Source organism: Ranitomeya variabilis, chromosome 1 (genome assembly GCF_051348905.1).
Source record: "Ranitomeya variabilis isolate aRanVar5 chromosome 1, aRanVar5.hap1, whole genome shotgun sequence".
Classification (NCBI taxonomy): domain Eukaryota; kingdom Metazoa; phylum Chordata; class Amphibia; order Anura; family Dendrobatidae; genus Ranitomeya; species Ranitomeya variabilis.
In genome coordinates, this window is record NC_135232.1 from 263,218,349 (window position 1) to 263,236,578 (window position 18,230).

Below are 18,230 nucleotides of genomic sequence, written 5' to 3' on the forward strand. Positions count from 1 at the left end.
ACTTGCGCAGCCTGGTAAACCGTGTTCCGGACTGAGGACCCAGAGATCTTCAGTAAAGAGGTAAAGAGACTGCAACCTGGTGTCCTCGTTATTTACTGCACTGCACCACCACAGCGTCACCACCGTCATCCATATCTAGTATTCACTGTACGCCCCACGGCAGGGTCACGGACCGGGGCCTAGCCACCGTGACAACCCCAGCGCAGAGACTCAGAGGCCCGGTACCGGGTATCCCCCCCCCCCTCGGCCCTGCGGCAGTGGGGGCGCTACAATAAGAATGCTGAGGAGACAGCCTGATAAGAGATAAGAATGCTGAGGAGACAGCCTGAGAAGAGATAAGAATGCTGAGGAGAGGGGCTGAGAAGAGATAAGAATGCTGAGGAGGGGGGCTGAAAAGAGAGAGGAGCGCAGAGGAGATGTCCTTAGAGCAAAGAGGAACGCTGAGGAGACAGCTTGAGAGCACATAAGAATGCTGAGGAGACAAGCTGTGGGCAGAGAGGAGGACTGAAGACACCTTATGAGAGCTAGAAAAGTTCGGGAGACCGCCTGAGGGCAGAGAGAAACTCTCTGAGGAAACAGACTGAGAACAGATAGGAATACTGAGGAGACAGAAACCAACAAAAAATTTTGTTAAAAAAAATTTGGCAAAATCAATCCAAATAATTAAACTATATTAAATGTTATTAACGCATAATAAACAATAACATCATAAAAATAGACAAAGGAAGAAAATATTAAAAATGTAATAAATGATATACAAAATAAGAGGGGGGTGTGCATAAAATTATTAAAGGGAATCTGTCACCCCAAAATTCGCCTATAAGCTAAGGCCACGGGCATCAGGGGCTTATCTACAGCATTCTGTAATGCTGTAGATAAGCCCCCGATGTCACCTGAAAGAGAAGAAAAACAAGTTAGATTATACTCACCCAGGGGTCAGTCCCGATGCGGTCCTGTCCGATGGGCGTCGCGATCCGGGTCCAGCGCCTCCCATCTTCATAAGATGACGTCCTCTTCTTTGCTTCCTGCCGCGGCTCCTGCACAGGCGTATTTTGTCTGCCCTGTCTCACCGTGACGCCCATCGGACGGGACTGCACCGGGAGGTGAGTATAATCTAAAGGTACCTTCACATTAAGCGACGCTGCAGCGATAGCGACAACGATGCCGATCGCTGCAGCCTCGCTGTTTGATCGCTGGAGAGCTGTCACACAGACCGCTCTCCAGCGACCAACGATGCCGAGGTCCCCGGGTAACCAGGGTAAACATCGGGTTACTAAGCGCAGGGCCGCGCTTAGTAACCCGATGTTTACCCTGGTTACCAGTGTAAAATGTAAAAAAACAAACACTACATACTCACATTCGCGTCCCCCGGCGTCCGCTTCCTGCACTGACTGAGCGCCGGCCCTATCAGCAGAGCGGTGACGTCACCGCTGTGCTGTACTTTCACTTTCACTTTACGGCGCTCAGTCAGTGTGGGAAGCGGACGCCGGGGGACGCGAAGGTAAGTATGTAGTTTTTCTTCTCTTTCAGGTTACATTGGGGGCTTATCTACTGCATTACAGAATGCTGTAGATAAGCACCTGATTCTGGTGGGCTTAGCTTATAGGCAAATTTTGGGGTGACAGATTAGCTTTAAACTGTCAATACATCATAATTAGCCAAGTGATGCAATATAAGGCATCAGGTATTATTAAATGTAATTATAGAAAGGAACCACTGCACTGATGGGGGCATAAAGAAGTCATAAAAAAGTGCTTTATGCAAAATACATTGTTCTATATGATCTGATCAGAAAAGAATAAACAATTTGTATATCAATTAAAATCAAATTTATAATGAAAAACTGATCAGACTGTGACTCAGTATATTGCACATTACCACATTGCATAATGCCCATAACAAAATGTACCATATTTTTTGGACTATAAGACACACTTTTTTCCCAAAACATTTTTGGGGAAGATGGGGTGTGTCTTACAGTCGGAATATACTTACAAATAGTGTAGCGGCAGCAGGTGTTGGGCGATTCTGCAGCAGTCCCGGTCTGACGCTGCAGGGCAATGCTCACTATCCATTCCCAGGCTGGTGCGGCAGGTTCAGCGGTGCTCTGTGTTGCGGGGGCTCCGCTGGCATTTTATGGAAGCCCAGAGGTCCCCACACATCCATTGCTGTGATGCGGTGGCCTCCAGGAAAATGGCGGCCGGGGACAGCGCATGCTCAGATTGAGATCTCGGTACCAAGATCTCGTCTTACGAAATCTTAGGCCGAGATCTCAATCTGAGCATGTGCCACCCCCAGCGGTTATTTTCCCGGAGGCCACCACATTACAGCAATGGTTGTGCGGGAGCCTCCAGGCTTTCACAAAATGCCGGCGGAGCCCTCCCGCACCACGCTCACCGTCGAACCTGACGCACCAGTCTGGGATGGGAGTCATATCCCAGACCACCGAACAACCCCTGTGACCGCGCTCCACCAGCGCTGCCGATTCCCCCCACTAAGCTGAATTCGGACTGTAAAACGGACACCCATTTGACACATTAATATTTTTCCCTATTTTCCTTCTGAAAATTTGGGGTGCATCTTATAGTCTGAAAAATACGGTACATAATTCAATCACTTAATGTAAGGTAAGTAGACTACATCTGTTCCATCGCAAGTGATATCTTTAAAGGCTCTACTAGCTCAATATTCAGTGAAGCGAGTGGTGTCTCCAGGGGGTATAATACCTGACATGCAGCATTTAAGCATAAATTTGGTACATCCAGAGAGCAAGGGCCCTTGGAGGAGAGCACTATGAAGGCAATTTATCTCACAATATATTTAGTAAAGATCAGCTTTCTGTTCTCTCCTTGGGATTGGGTTTTTGCCCAACAGCTAACTTCGATCAGTTCACAGCATTCAAGGATACTTTTTTGTTTGCTAGGAAACTGTTGCTTAAATAATTGCATACCAATCGCTCAAACCATTATTCTTTTTCTACAGAAGAAGAACTGGAGATATTACAGACATTAGTGGACCTCTTGGCTGAACAACTAACGGTGCCAGCGGGTAAGTTTTCAGATTACATCAAGAAAAGATCCACATTTCTTCCCCTGTCTCTTCATTCTTTCATCAAAATTTTTGTTAGGATGGTTTGTGAGGAAATATATATTATTGCAGGAGGTCCAGGATATGAAGGATGTTGTCTTCAAACTCACTAATAAAAGGGGAAATGTGGTGGTATGGCCCTTGGCACAATATGAAAAAGAGGTCTTTAGACAACTCAATGATGTCGATTGCTATTCGCGTTTGCCAGGGGATCCACCCTCAATTTCCAAAGAGAACTTTTTTCCATTTTGGATTTGGCTTATGACAATGGGGTTATATCCAAAACTATGTGGGAAGACTCGAAGGTTGAAGAAAATTCAGTGCCTTCCATATACTTATTGTCACAATCCATTTTTTATGCGTGGCAGCTCTGGTTCCACTATGATTTAAATGCAGCTTTTTTCCTTTCAGGCCAGAAGGGGTTAATGTCAGTTTACCTTGCTGGCTGTGTACTGCAATTGCAGAGATGCTAGATCAACTGATGTGGGTGGTGACCACTCCCACCATCCTTTAAATAGTCACCTGATGCATCAGCTGACTGTCGGTGATAGAGCAATCTATATTGACCAAGCCTGGAGTAAGGAGCAATCTGGCTGCAGTGGTGAATCTGCTGGATTCGTGAAGTTGGTCCAGGTACATTTCTTCTGCTGTGCGATGCTTTGCAGCAGAGAACGTTGTCAAGCTAAGTTTGGTGTTTTTACCTCGTCTGGCTCATGTTTGTCACTGTCCCCTGTGTTGCACCATCTGCAGTGGTGAGGCTAGCGCACTAGCCAGGGCAGGGCAAGGTAAAGTGAGGGAAGAGGTTCCTGACAGCGACGGGGGAAAGGACCCGCTTAGGGCATTAGGGGAGTTCAGGGACAGGCTCAGGTTGGAGCTCAGGAGGTGTCCATCGCTCATGCCCTATTGGTAGTAAGGGACGAGGTTCCTGACGGCGGCGAGGGAAAGACCCGCTTAGGGCATTAGGGGAGTGCAGGGACAGGCTCAGGTTGGAGCTCAGGAAGTGTCCATCTCTCATGCCCTATTGGTAGGGCCTTCCTCTTGACCCTTTACCATCCCATTGTGTGTGTGTTGTACCTTCCACTGACCGACCCCCTGCTGGGTCATTATATTCCGTGACACTTACTTCCTAAAGTACATAAGAACCTGGAAGGTCCCCCCAGCCGCCCGATTGTTTTGGGTAATGGAGGTTTATCAGAACCCATCTCCCGATTTCTGGGGTTTTATCTGAAACCAATTGTTATGGAACTTCCCTCATATGTGAGTGATAGTACTGAGGTTTTGAAAAGATTGGAACGTGTGTATATGGATAAGGACATGTACTCTGTCACGTGACGTAAAATCTTTATACACATGAATATCACATGAACATGGTCTTCTGGCATCCAGATTTTACCTCACAAACCGTGGCTTGGATGGGGTATTAGTGGAACTGTTGATGCTGCTCCTTGAATACGTATTATCACATAACTATTTTGTGTTCAAGGATCGGCATTACCTGCAGAAAAGGGGTCTGGCAATGGGTGCGGCTTGTGCCCCATCCGTTGCCAATCTCTTTCTAGGCCTTTGGGAGCGTGAATTCATACAAAACTTTTATCTTACTTCATCTGGATCGGTTTTGTCTTAGATGAGATTTATTGATGATGTTCTGTTCATTTGGCAGGGATCACGAGAATATTTGGACACATGAATACCTTAGTGTAAATACCTGGAACATCAAGATCACACATCACATCTGTCAGGAAGTCATTAGTTTCTTGTATCTAGAAATTTCTGCTGATTCCAATGGATCGCTTCATACTAACATCTTCCGTAAGGAAACAAGAGTTAACACATTTTTACATGCGACGTCTGGACATCCGGCACATGTGGTTAGTGCAATACCTACCAGACAGTTTATTAGGGCCCGTCATATTTGTGACCAAGACTGGGTGTTTGAGGAACAAGCACGCAATTTGACTAGTAGGTTTCTACAAAGAGGATATAAGATGGACAATATACAGCAAGCCTACTATGTGGCCAAGAAAACTGATACTTACTACAAAGCCAGGCGGACAAGTTCGATTCATTACGAATTACAACTCTAGACGAAGGGAAATGACATACAGTATATATAGTCCAAATACTGTCCAATCCGCAAACAGGATCATGCAATACAACAGTTTTTGCTGGATCGACCTTTGATTACAGCAAAACGAAATAGATAATTATTGGTTATCTTGACACACAGTCATTATGTACCCAAGACATCTTTCTTGTTTGGCTCACAGAGTCCTAAGTGGGGAACATGGTGCTGTGGAAACTTCAAGGCCTGCAAATATATTGTTAAAACTAATGTCTTTATTGACTCCTCTGAGTATAAGATCTTACATTACATCAACTATAGGACATCATGTGTCATCTATCTGGCTACATGTCTGTGTGAATACATTTACGTGGGGATGACAACTCGTGAGTTACGAGTACATATCCTTGAAGACATTAAGGCTGTGTGCACACATTCCGTATTTTTCGCGTTTTTTCGCTATAAAAACGCGATAAAAGCACATAAAAAACACATACATATGCATCCCATCATTTAGAATGCATTCCGCAATTTTTGTGCTTATGTATCGCGGTAAAAAACGTAGCATGTTCATTAATTTTGTAGATTTTTTGCGGATTTCCCACTATATTATTGCATTGGGAACCTCCGGAAAAATCCGCAAAAAACCCCCACAAAAAAAGCAAGAAAAACGTGCAAAAAAAACGCATGCAAATTTCTTGCCGAAAATGTCCGGTTTTGTTCAGGAAATTTCTGCAAGAAATCCTGACGTATGCACATAGCCTAAAGACATCAGAGCGGCAAGCAAGATACCTCAAGGTGAAATGGACATGATTAAAAAATTGAAACCTTTGGCGGGACATTTTTGCGAATGTCATCCTCAACGAGTATCTTTTTCATTTTAGAGGAATCGATCGTATTTACTCGGGTAATAGGAGAGGAAACATGGCCCAAAGATTGGCCCAGGTTGAATGCAAGTGGATAACTGTTTTGAAAAGTATGACCCCTAGAGGGTTAAATGAACAATGAGGTTTCTCTAGTTTTCTTTAAATTACATCTTCGAATTACATATCTCTCCTTTTGCTGTTTCTCCCTTATAACAGGAATTTGTCGTTAATATAATGAGATTAATATTGGTATATATAATTTATATACATTTTGCTGAACCTCCGCTAGATTTCCAAAACTTAACATGGACAAAACAGAATTTATCGTCTTTCCCCCATCTCACGCGACCCCCCCCAACGAACCTATCCATTACAGTAAACGGCTGCCCACTCTCCCCAGTCCCACAAGCTCGCTGTCTTGGGGTAATCCTTGACACTGATCTCTCCTTCAAACCGCATATCCAAGCCCTTTCCACTTCCTGCCGCCTTCAACTCAAAAATATTTCACGGATCCGTACATTACTAAACCAAGAATCTGCAAAAACCCTAGTCCATACCCTCACCATCTCCCGCCTCGACTACTGTAACCTCCTGCTCAGCTGCTCGACTAATCCACCTGTCCCCCCGCTATTCCCCGGCCTCTCCCCTCTGTCAATCCCTTCACTGGCTCCCCATTACCCAGAGACTCCAGTACAAAAGCCTAACCATGACATACAAAGCCATCCACAACCTGTCTCCTCCATACATCGGTGACCTCGTCTCCCGGTACTTTCCTGCACGCAACCTCCGATCCTCACAAGATCTCCTTCTCTACTCCCCTCTTATCTCCTCTTCCCACAATCGCATACAAGATTTCTCTCGCGCATCACCCCTACTCTGGAACTCTACAGCAACATATCAGACTCTAGCCCACCATCGAAACCTTCAAAAAGAACCTGAAGATCTACCTCTTACGGCAAGCCTACAACCTGCAGTAACCACTGATCGATCAAACCACTGCATGATCATCTCTACCCTCACCTACTGTATCCTCACCCATCCCGTGTAGATTGTGAGCCCTCGCGGGCAGGGTCCTCTCTCCTCCTGTACCAGTTGTGACTTGTATTGTTCAAGATTATTGTACTTGTTTTTATTATGTATACCCCTCCTCACATGTAAAACGCCATGGAATAAATGGCACTATAATAATAAATAATAATAATAACCTTACTGTATGGTTGGTTTATTGGGGTGGGTTTTTGTGGCAGATAGGATGGTTTGTGGAGTATTTTTATGGTGTCGGTTTCCCCTTCTTTTTCTCTCTTTTTCTTTTTTTTTGGTTCTTTTCCCTATTTTTGGTTCCTTTCCTGGTTGGTTTTTTCCCCCCGTCTTTTTTCTTGTCTCGTCTTTCCTTTTCCTCTTTTTGTCTTCCCTCTTTCTTCTTTGTTTTTTGTTTTTTTTCTTTTGTCACAGGTATGCTTTTGCAGAAAAAGGTTTTGTGCCCCACACTTTTTCATTAACATTTAATTTTTTATTTCAATATTTTTTATTTTCATAATTCTCATTATTTTTCATTTATAAGTCTCATCTCATTTTTATTATTTTATTTTTTTGCTTTTGTATGGCTAGGTTCACATTAGCATCTGAGCCCGCAGGGTATCATCCACATGCGCAGGCCCATGTAAAAACGCATGCATCCACATTCATACGCTGCGATTTTTACCCGCATCATCTTACGCATGACAGCAAAAAAACGCTATGTGCGCATGTTTGCGTTGTTTATGTGCATGCGTTGATATTTCCAATGTTTTCCAGTAGCTTTTCCTTGACATCAGACACCCAATGGGCGTGTCTCATGGGAATTGTATATATATATATATATATATATATATATATATATATATATATATATATATATATATATAGACACACTGCACTGAGGAAATCCTCATCTTTGAATGATGTATCGAGCTGCAAACAGGGCTGTGGAGTCCGTAGGCTAAATCTCCGACTCCTCAATTTCCATGACACAGACTCCAACTCCACTCCCTCATACATGGCTCATGTTTAACCCCTTTCTGACCTCGGACGGGATAGTACGTCCGAGGACACATCCCCCTCTTTGATGCAGGGCTCCGGCGGTGAGCCCGCATCAAAGCCGGGACATGTGAGCTGTTTTGAACAGCTGACATGTGCCCGCAATAGCGGCGGGTGAAATCGCGATTCACCCGCCGCTATTAACTACTTAAATGCCGCTGTCAAACGCAGACAGCGGCATTTAACCGGTGCTTCCAGCCGGGCGGCCGGAAATGAGCGCATCGCTGACCCCCGTCACATAATCGGGGGTCAGCGATGCTTCTGCAGAGTAACCATAGAGGTCCTTGACCATAGAGGTATGGTTACTGATCCCGGAAATCTGTGAGCACCACCCTGTGGTTGGCGCTCATAGCACACCTGCATTTCTGCTGCATAGCAGCGATCTGATGATCGCTGCTATGTAGCAGAGCCGATCGCGTTGTGCCAGCTTCTAGCCTCCCATGGAGGCTATTGAAGCATGGCAAAAGTAACAAAAAAAAGTGAAAAAAATGTGAAAAAAATTAAAAAAAATATAAGTTTAAATCACCCCCCTTTCGCCCCATTCAAAATAAATCAATAAAAAAAAAAATCAAACCTACACATATTTAGTATCGCCGCGTTCAGAATCGCCCGATCTATCAATAAAAATAAAGCATTAACCTGATCACTAAACAGCGTAGCGAGAAAAAAATTTGAAACGCCAGAATTACTTTTTTTGGTCACCGCGACTTGCATTAAAATGCAATAACGGGCGATCAAAAGAACGTATCTGCACCGAAATGGTATAATTAAAAACACCAGCTCGGCACGCAAAAAATAAACCCTCAACCGACCCCAGATCATGAAAAATGGAGACGCTACGGGTATCAGAAAATGGCACAATTTTTTTTTCTTTTTTTTTTAGCAAAGTTTGGAATTTTTTTTTCACCACTTAGATAAAAAATAACCTAGTCATGTTAGGTGTCCATGAACTCGTAATGACCTGGAGAATCATAATGGCAGGTCAATTTTAGCATTTAGTGAACCTAGCAAAAAAGCCAAACAAAAAACAAGTGTGGGACTGCACTATTTTTGCAATTTCACCGCACTTGGAATTTTTTTCCCGTTTTTTAGTACACGACATGCTAAAACCAATGATGTCGTTCAAAAGTACAACTTGTTTCGCAAAAAATAAGCTCTCACATGGCCATATTGACGGAAAAATAAAAAAGTTATGGCTCTGGGAAGGAGGGGAGCGAAAAACGAACACGGAAAAACGGAAAATCCCAAGGTCATGAAGGAGTTAAGCTTAAGTGACAAATTTTCTGTGGTAAAATGGTAACATCAGGCTTTTAATCATTATTATGATACAATACTCAAGCCATTTAGATAGAACATAAAATATATTTATTGGAATACAACTTTAGAACAAAAAACCTTTTCATATTTACAATTTATTATACACTCTGCTGTAAGTGTAAAAAAATAAAGATTTCAACAAAAACTTACTGAATAACATTTGTGCAGTCTATTAATTTGTTCTGAGAAATAGTATCGCCTCCATTAGATCCTCCTTCATAGATGACCTCACATCTGACCTAATTATTTTAAGGCTAGAGAACAACCTCTTTACACTAACCTGGGTTGGTGGAAAAGCAGTAACCACATGGGCAACGTCTCTAACAATTTCAGGGTATAAAGGAATTGCCTCGTGCACAGTCAGTTTTGATGAATGATTGAACTCTTCTACTTCTTTGAGAGCAAGATAAAAATGTTGCTGGAATATGGTCAATCTGTTTTCTATGGGAGTGGAATCTTTTTCCCTGCAGCAACACTTTGCCTGCTCCATGTTGTTCAAATACTTGTCGAAATCAAACTCCTCATCTGATGAGGATGAAGGAACGGCAGCAGCACTGGCAGGACCCGAGTCCTCTTGCTCTTGGCTGTCCTGTAGCTCATCCTAACTGCTACCTCAATCAAAGTTTCTTTTCCTTTAGTAAGCTGTTGATCATCCAGCAATATATGATGGCTCTGGTCCACAAAAACAGCTGCTATAAGAGTTTTATTTTCTAATAGCAGTGTCTCTCTCTGTTTCATTGAAGCAGCAATGCCATCTGTGATTAAACCTCCTCTTTGGGACAGGCAAAACAACAAGTTCTTCCACTCTTTTATAAAAATGCCAGGAGTTAAATCCTCAACTTTTTAGTCACTGTAAATGGGTGATGAAGAAATTTCTTCAATTCAGCCACCTGTGTCCATTGACCTTCATGTAGTGTTACCTGAGGGTTGGCCATATCTACAAGGAAGGGTTTCAGCTCAAGCAATCAATCATTAAATACTGTAGGTGCTGCCCCACCGAGTGGCTTGATCTACATTTCCCCTTTTCCAGCACGTCTCTTCAAGATGGAATCAATTTTAGGGGTTCTGGCAGCAATAGCCAATTTCCTCACTTTGCTAATCAGAGTTTCTGCATGTCCCGCTTGCAGACTATCTCTTATTGCCAGCTGCAGCGTGTGTCCAACACAGCGCATGTGATGAATAGGAAATAGGTGTGAAGCAGCTTCAACAAGATAATCTAATTGTAAAGAATAATTTTGCTGTTCTTCTCTAGTAATATCTGTTTGTTCTTCCGTTTTGGGAACAGGACTGTGGCCTTCCATCTCCAACATACTGAATGTGAAATGTTCTTCTAGCTGCTGTTCACCTTCATTATTCTCATTCATCAGTTTAATTGTACTTATCATGTTTGCAGCATTATCAATTACACTAGCAAGAACCTGTTTTTTTAAGTTCATAATCTTGCAGAACTTTTTCCACTAAAGTGTGTAAAAGATGGCTGCTGTGAAGAGCTTTAGTATCTTTTACTGCCAGCGTCTTAGTAACAATTTTTTTGTTGTCACAAATATATCGGACATTGATAGCAAAATAGTTCACTCTGTGACGTGTGCAGGCATCCATTTTAAGAAATACAAAGCGTCTCTTGATTGGTTGATTTGGGTAAGGGCTTCTTCAATCACTAATTTTCTAATACTTTCTCTTTCAAGAGAAACATCAAGTTTGTGGGCCATATCTCCATTAAGAGCTCTAAAAGCTGGTCATGCAAATAATGATAATGGTACACAGTCCTTCACAACAAGCTCGTTGAGCTGTCTTTCAAACACATCTTCTGTCATTGTTGCAGCAACTTTGTCACTTACAAAACATCTTGTAACTGATGTTTGAGATGCTCTTTCCTCCTCCTTTGCCTGTCAGGAAGTGCTGGTCTCTGGTTTCTTGGAGCTGCTGTCATCTTTTTCGATCACAGCTTTGTAAATTTATGGGTGGCAGCATTGTAAATGTCTTCTTAGATTGGAAGCTCTTGAAGGAGCATTTTTATCACTGCCTGAGTATGCACTGATTTTGGCATCACAGCATTTGTTTTCATCTGGGTCATTTATACACTGACACACAAAATGTTTTTTTTTTAACTTGAGTCACTGTAAAATGCTCAACTACAGCTGACTTCATAAGATGCTTCTTAGACATTTTGTAATTATGTAGATTCGCTCTCAAAATATTTTTTTCCGGTAAAAAATTAAGGTATATTGTAATTCTTGCAAGAATAGGAAATCATGCACTGTATAATTTAGCATATGAATAAAACAATCTTTGCATAAATCAATAGGACAGATGATAAGTATAAAGTTTGTAAAATATGTTAGATAGCTTTATGCAGCACTTTCAATATCAGGCTTGTCTCAGGGTACAGCTCATTAAATGCTTCACATCATATTTCTTCACAGTCTATGAAGAGGTGAGGAGAAAGGGAGCATGTTTGTGCTGAAACATATTGCAGAACACACAAATATTTATGTTTTCATCGATCCTGTTTCTGTATTTCTGAATTTGAGATGTTAGAAAACAGTTTTTCCTTTATATTATATGTATAGCGTATATTAGTCATCAGGGCAGCTAATTTCTCCAAACATGAGCTAAGAGGAAAAACAAACTAAAACATCAAGCATACAGAGACAACATATACTGGACTATTGATTTATGCACAGTTTATTGAAAGTTTAGATATGCATAAGGAAGTACTTACCTTCTTTAATCCTGCTTTCCTGTTCACTCCAGAAGTTCTGAGATGAATGAAGGCTTTCCTTCCATGTGTGTTTGTTATTTTTTCCCCTTATCTGTAGAGGATGAGCCTCACTAGTTATCATGAACATAAACTGCAGCACAGATTCATCTCAGCTAAAAGTCTAGACCTTAGATCAGGAATAGGACAGACATATATAGGACATTTCATAACCTTCCCAAATTCTTATGAAAAAAAAATATTCCCCACAAACTGCATTGAACTACTGTACCCAATTTATTATATATTTTAGGAGTCGGAGTCAGTCCATTTTATACAACTCCAACTCCGACTCCACCAAAATGGGCTCAGACTCCGAGTCCACAGCCCTGGCTGCAACATGGATCTCGACATGGAGAGCTTCTATGATAATCTGGATTTACAATTGAAATTGGCTGTTGCTTTTGCTTTTGCTTGTCAACAAGAAAGAAGAAGACAAAGACTGAGAAGATGTTGTTGTCGTTACTGGCAACACCCCAACTGTGAACTCCGAGAGAGCCATGGAGCCTACCACTCGTTGTACACTGAGCTGTGTGCAAACCCTCAGAAGTTTTTGGACTGCATGAGGATGTCTGAACGGAGTTTTGATGACTTGCTGCAATGTGTCCGAGGATCCATTACCAGGCATGACACAACTCCGTAGAGCAATTCCTGCTGAGGAACATCTGTTGGTGACCCTGAGGTACGTAATTGTGAAAAACAAACACATGTTTATAGTATTATTGTTAGAAAACCCATGTATTAATTTTTTTATTTCCATTTTCTGTTTGCTAGATTCCTGGCTACCGGAGAGACCTTATCATCTCTCCATTTCCAGTTCCGGATTGGAGTGTCAACCCTTTCTGGGATTGTTGGAGACACCTGCAGGGCTTTATGTGATGTTGTGCATCAAGAATTCCTCCCCCAACCCACAACTGAACTCTGGCTTGAAAATTCTGAAAAATTGCATGACATTTGTAATTTTCCTGTGGGGGCTATGGATGGCAAACACATTTGGATTATGAAACCTGCTGGAACTGGAACCGAGTATTTTAATTACAAAAATACTTTTATATTGTTCTCGTGGTGATTGCAGATGCTTAAAGTCGATTTGTCGCCGTGGACGTTGGCTCATTTGGATGAGGAAATTACTCTCAGACTTTCAAAAACTCTGACATGGCCCAATATTTGTATCATAACAATTTCAATTTTCCACAGGCACGACCTCTTCCCAACACTGAAGGCCCACCAATGCCGTTTGTTGTGTGTCAATCTCATAAAACCATACTCAAGTTGAGACTTGAATCACACCAAACGGATTTTCAACTACCGACTGACAAGAGCACGAAGAACTGTGGCGTGTGCCTTTATCTTGCTGGTATCTAAATGGCGCATTTTGGGAACACCAATCTAAAAATTGAGACAATTGATGAGGTTGTAAAAGCGTGTGTTGTTATGCACAATTACATCCTGGCAAAAGAGCGACCCAACTTAGAACCTGAGGAACCTGTTACATTGCATGATTACCAAGATCACCCTCTGAGGACTACAGTGGAAGTTGCCCAGATGAGGGATAAGTTTGCTGCATACTTTATTTCTGATAATGGACGTGTGGCATGGCAAGACGGAATGGTTTAAGCCGCTAAGTATGTACCTGTAATGTTAAAATGTAACTGTAATGTTTAAATATACCTGTAATGTTTGCTGAATTTAATAATAAAATACCTGTAGTAAAACACCCATTACAAGTTCCCTCAACAATACAATACACACATGTGTGTTTGCGGTGGCAGAGCTTAACCTCTTTCTGACCTCGGACGGGATAGTACGTCCGAGGTCAGATACCGTGCCTTGATACAGGGCTCTGGCGGTGAGCCCGCATCAAAGGCGGGACATGTCAGCTGTTTTGAACAGCTGACATGTGCCTGCAATAGCGGCGGGTGAAATCGCGATTCACCCGACACTATTAACTAGTTAAATGCCACTGTCAAACGCAGACAGCGGCATTTAACCGGCGCTTCCGGCCAGGCGGCCGGAAATAAGCGCATTGCCGACCCCTGTCACATGATCGGAGGTCGGCAATGCGTCAGAATAGTAACCATAGAGGTCCTTGAGACCTCTATGGTTACTGATGCCGGCCTGCTGTGAGCGCCAGCCTTTGGTCGGCGCTCATAGCACACCTGCAATTCTGCTGCATAGCAGCGATCTGATGATCGCTGCTATGTAGCAGTGCCGATCGCGTTGTGCCAGCTTCTAGCCTCCCATGGAGGCTATTGAAGCATGGCAAAAGTAAAAAAAAAAAAAGATAAAAAAAATGTGAAAAAAATTAAAAAAAATATAAAAGTTTTAATCACCCCCCTTTTGCCCCATTCAAAATAAATCAATAAAAAAATCAAACCTTCACATATTTGGTATCGCCGCATTCAGAATCGCCCAATCTATCAATAAAAAAAATGCATAAACCTGATCGCTAAACAGCGTGGCGAGAAAAATATTTGAAACGCCAGAATTACGTTTTTTTGGTTGCCGCGACATTGCATTAAAATGCAATAACGGTCGATCAAAAGAATGTATCTGCACCAAAATGGTTGTAATAATTATAGGGGATAACTCAGGAGACACTTAGGAGACTCTTTGCGTGGAACAAGACAACTACAGGACACAGTTTTTTAAGTGGTCAAGTCTATATTATCACACGGTGATTCAAACAGGTGCAGAGAGAAACTCAAGTCCACAACACTTGGTGTAAATATAAACGCAGCTTAACAGTCTATAGGAAACTTCAGAGGAAAGTGCAATCACGCAGAAGTCTATGAAGCACAATTATTCTTGAGGATACTTGAATAAGTCCTTGGTATTCCAAACACAGATAGATATGCTTATAAGGCAGTTCAAATAATATCTTAGCACAACCAGGGAGGCCTGGGTAAAAGTCTCAGGTTTAAGCAGAGCAGCAACAACTTACATGTCCAGCAAATGCAGATGGAAACAAACACAAGCAGCCAGATGGAGGATTACTGGAAACCGATGTATGCAGCAGAAACTCAGAGCTGAGTAACAGGATCTCCACACAGGTTCACAGGAGCAGGTGCAGGTGCAAAGCCAGGAGTCACCAGGGTGGAGCTGGATGCAAGGCAGAATACTCTAGCACAGACTAAAGGCTGGGGTGGAGTTATATAGCAGGAAGACACAGTGCACATGAGACCAAAGACGCCATCTTGGAAAAGGGCAGTAATGCACAAAAGGTAATCAAAATGTTCAGAGTCCTGACATTACTCTCTCCTTAGAAGCGGCCTCAGGACGATCCTGGACGTGGTTTCTCAGGGAATCTTTGATGAAAACGAGAGATCTTCTGTTGGGCATTGATGTTTTCCACAGGTTCCCAAGAGTCTTCCTCAGGGGGATATCTGTTATGACCCCAATGGCAGAGGGTCTCAGAAATAATTACTAAGTCTGCAAACACAAAAAACCAGCTCATAGGGCAGTGGTAACTGAGCTGACCATATATCTAATCCTAGCACCACAAATAGCAGCAGCCGGGGAACGTGCCTATGTTGGTTCTAGACGTCTCGCGCCAGCCGGAGAACTAACTAACCCTAGAAGGGAAAAGAAAGACCTTTCTTGCCTCCAGAGAAAAGACCCCAAAAGTTGGATACAAGCCCCCAACAAATAATAACGGTGAGGTAAGAGGAAAAGACAAACATAAGAATGAGCTAGGTATTTAGCAAAGAGAGGCCCACTAGCTAATAGCAGAATATAGTAAGATGACTTATATGGTCAGCAAAAACCCTATCAAAATATCCACGCTGGATATTCAAGAACCCCCGAACCGTCTAACGGCCCGGGGGGAGAACACCAGCCCCCTAGAGCTTCCAGCAAGGTCAGGAATCACATTTAGTACAAGCTGGACAAAAATGAGAGCAAGCAAATAACCAAAAAACAAAGAAGCAGGACTTAGCTTAATTTTGCACGAACCAGGACCAGCAGACAGCAGCAAACAGAAAGGATCTGATTACAACGATGCCAGGCACTGGACTAAGGATCCAGGAAGTTTATATAGCAACACCCCTGGACTAACGACCCAGGTGGGTGCCAAACTGAGGAAAGACAAACCCAGAGTCATATCACTAGTAACCACAAGAGGGAGCCAAAAAGTCTAATTCACAACAGTACCCCCCCCCTTAAGGAGGGGTCACCGAACCCTCACCAAGACCACCAGGGCGATCAGGATGAGCAGCGTGAAAGGCACGAACTAAATCGGCCGCATGCACATCAGAGGCAACCACCCAGGAATTATCCTCCTGACCATAGCCCTTCCACTTGACCAGATACTGAAGCCTCCGTCTGGAGAGACGAGAATCCAAGATCTTCTCCACCACGTACTCCAACTCGCCCTCAACCAACACCGGAGCAGGAAGGCTCAACAGAAGGAACCACAGGTACAACGTACCGCTGCAACAAAGACCTATGGAACACGTTGTGAATGGCAAACGACACCGGAAGATCCAAGCGAAAGGACACAGGATTAAGGATTTCCAATATCTTGTAAGGACCGATGAAGCGAGGCTTAAATTTAGGAGAGGAGACCTTCATAGGAACAAATCGAGAAGACAGCCATACCAAATCCCCAACACGAAGTCGGGGACCCACACCGCGGCGGCGGTTGGCAAAACGCTGAGCCTTCTCCTGTGACAACTTTAAGTTGTCCACCACATGATTCCAGATCTGCTGCAACCTATCCACCACAGAATCTACCCCAGGACAGTCAGAAGGCTCCACATGTCCCGAGGAAAAACGAGGGTGGAAACCAGAGTTGCAGAAAAATGGCGAAACCAAAGTAGCGGAACTAGCCCGATTATTAAGGGCAAACTCAGCCAACGGCAAGAAGGTCACCCAATCATCCTGATCTGCCGAAACAAAACACCTCAAATAAGCCTCCAGAGTCTGATTAGTTCGCTCCGTTTGTCCATTAGTCTGAGGATGAAAGGCAGACGAAAACGACAAATCAATGCCCATCCTAGCACAAAAGGATCGCCAGAACCTGGAAACAAACTGGGATCCTCTGTCAGACACAATATTCTCAGGAATGCCGTGTAAACGAACCACATTCTGAAAGAACACAGGAACCAGATCGGAAGAGGAAGGCAGCTTAGGCAAAGGCACCAAATGGACCATTTTAGAAAAGCGATCACATACCACCCAGATGACAGACATGCCCTGAGACACCGGGAGATCTGAAATGAAATCCATGGAAATGTGTGTCCAAGGCCTCTTCGGGACAGGCAAGGGCAAGAGCAACCCGCTGGCACGAGAACAGCAAGGCTTAGCTCGAGCACAAGTCCCACAGGACTGCACAAATGACCGCACATCCCGTGACAAGGAAGGCCACCAAAAGGACCTAGCCACCAGATCTCTGGTGCCAAAAATTCCCGGATGCCCTGCCAACACCGAGGAATGAACCTCGGAAATGACTCTGCTGGTCCACTTATCAGGAACAAACAGTCTGTCAGGTGGACAAGAGTCAGGTCTACCAGCCTGAAATCTCTGCAACACACGTCGCAAATCAGGAGAAATGGCTGACAAGATAACTCCCTCTTTAAGAATACCAACTGGTTCTGCGACTCCAGGAGAGTCAGGCACAAAGCTCCTTGAAAGAGCATCAGCCATCGCATTCTTTGAACCCGGTAAATACGAGACCACAAAGTCAAAACGGGAGAAAAACAATGACCAGCGGGTCTGTCTAGGATTCAGGCGTTTAGCAGACTCGAGATACATCAAATTTTTGTGATCAGTCAAGACCACCACACGATGCTTAGCACCCTCGAGCCAATGACGCCACTCCTCAAATGCCCACTTCATGGCCAGCAACTCCCGATTGCCAACATCATAATTCCGCTCAGCAGGCGAAAACTTCCTAGAGAAGAAAGCACATGGTCTCATTACCGAGCAACCAGGGCCTCTCTGCGACAAAACGGCCCCTGCCCCAATCTCAGAAGCATCCACTTCGACCTGAAAGGGAAGTGAGACATCAGGCTGGCACAAAACAGGTGCCGAAGTAAACCGGCGCTTCAACTCTTGGAACGCC

General features: G+C 43.5%; 1 long non-coding RNA gene across 2 annotated transcripts in view; it reads left to right on the forward strand.

Annotated features, from left to right (window-relative positions):
* Positions 1 to 18,230, forward strand: part of LOC143813988 (uncharacterized) — a 90,056-nt gene that overhangs the window by 15,269 nt on the left and 56,557 nt on the right. Inside the window, exons 2-3 of one of the 2 annotated variants that reach the window (XR_013223623.1) lie at positions 2,983 to 3,048; positions 4,748 to 7,801. This is a non-coding gene — a long non-coding RNA (uncharacterized LOC143813988). Of the gene's footprint in view, positions 1 to 2,982; positions 3,049 to 4,747; positions 7,802 to 18,230 lie in introns of those variants that run through there. The other variant, XR_013223622.1, reaches the window with a different exon arrangement.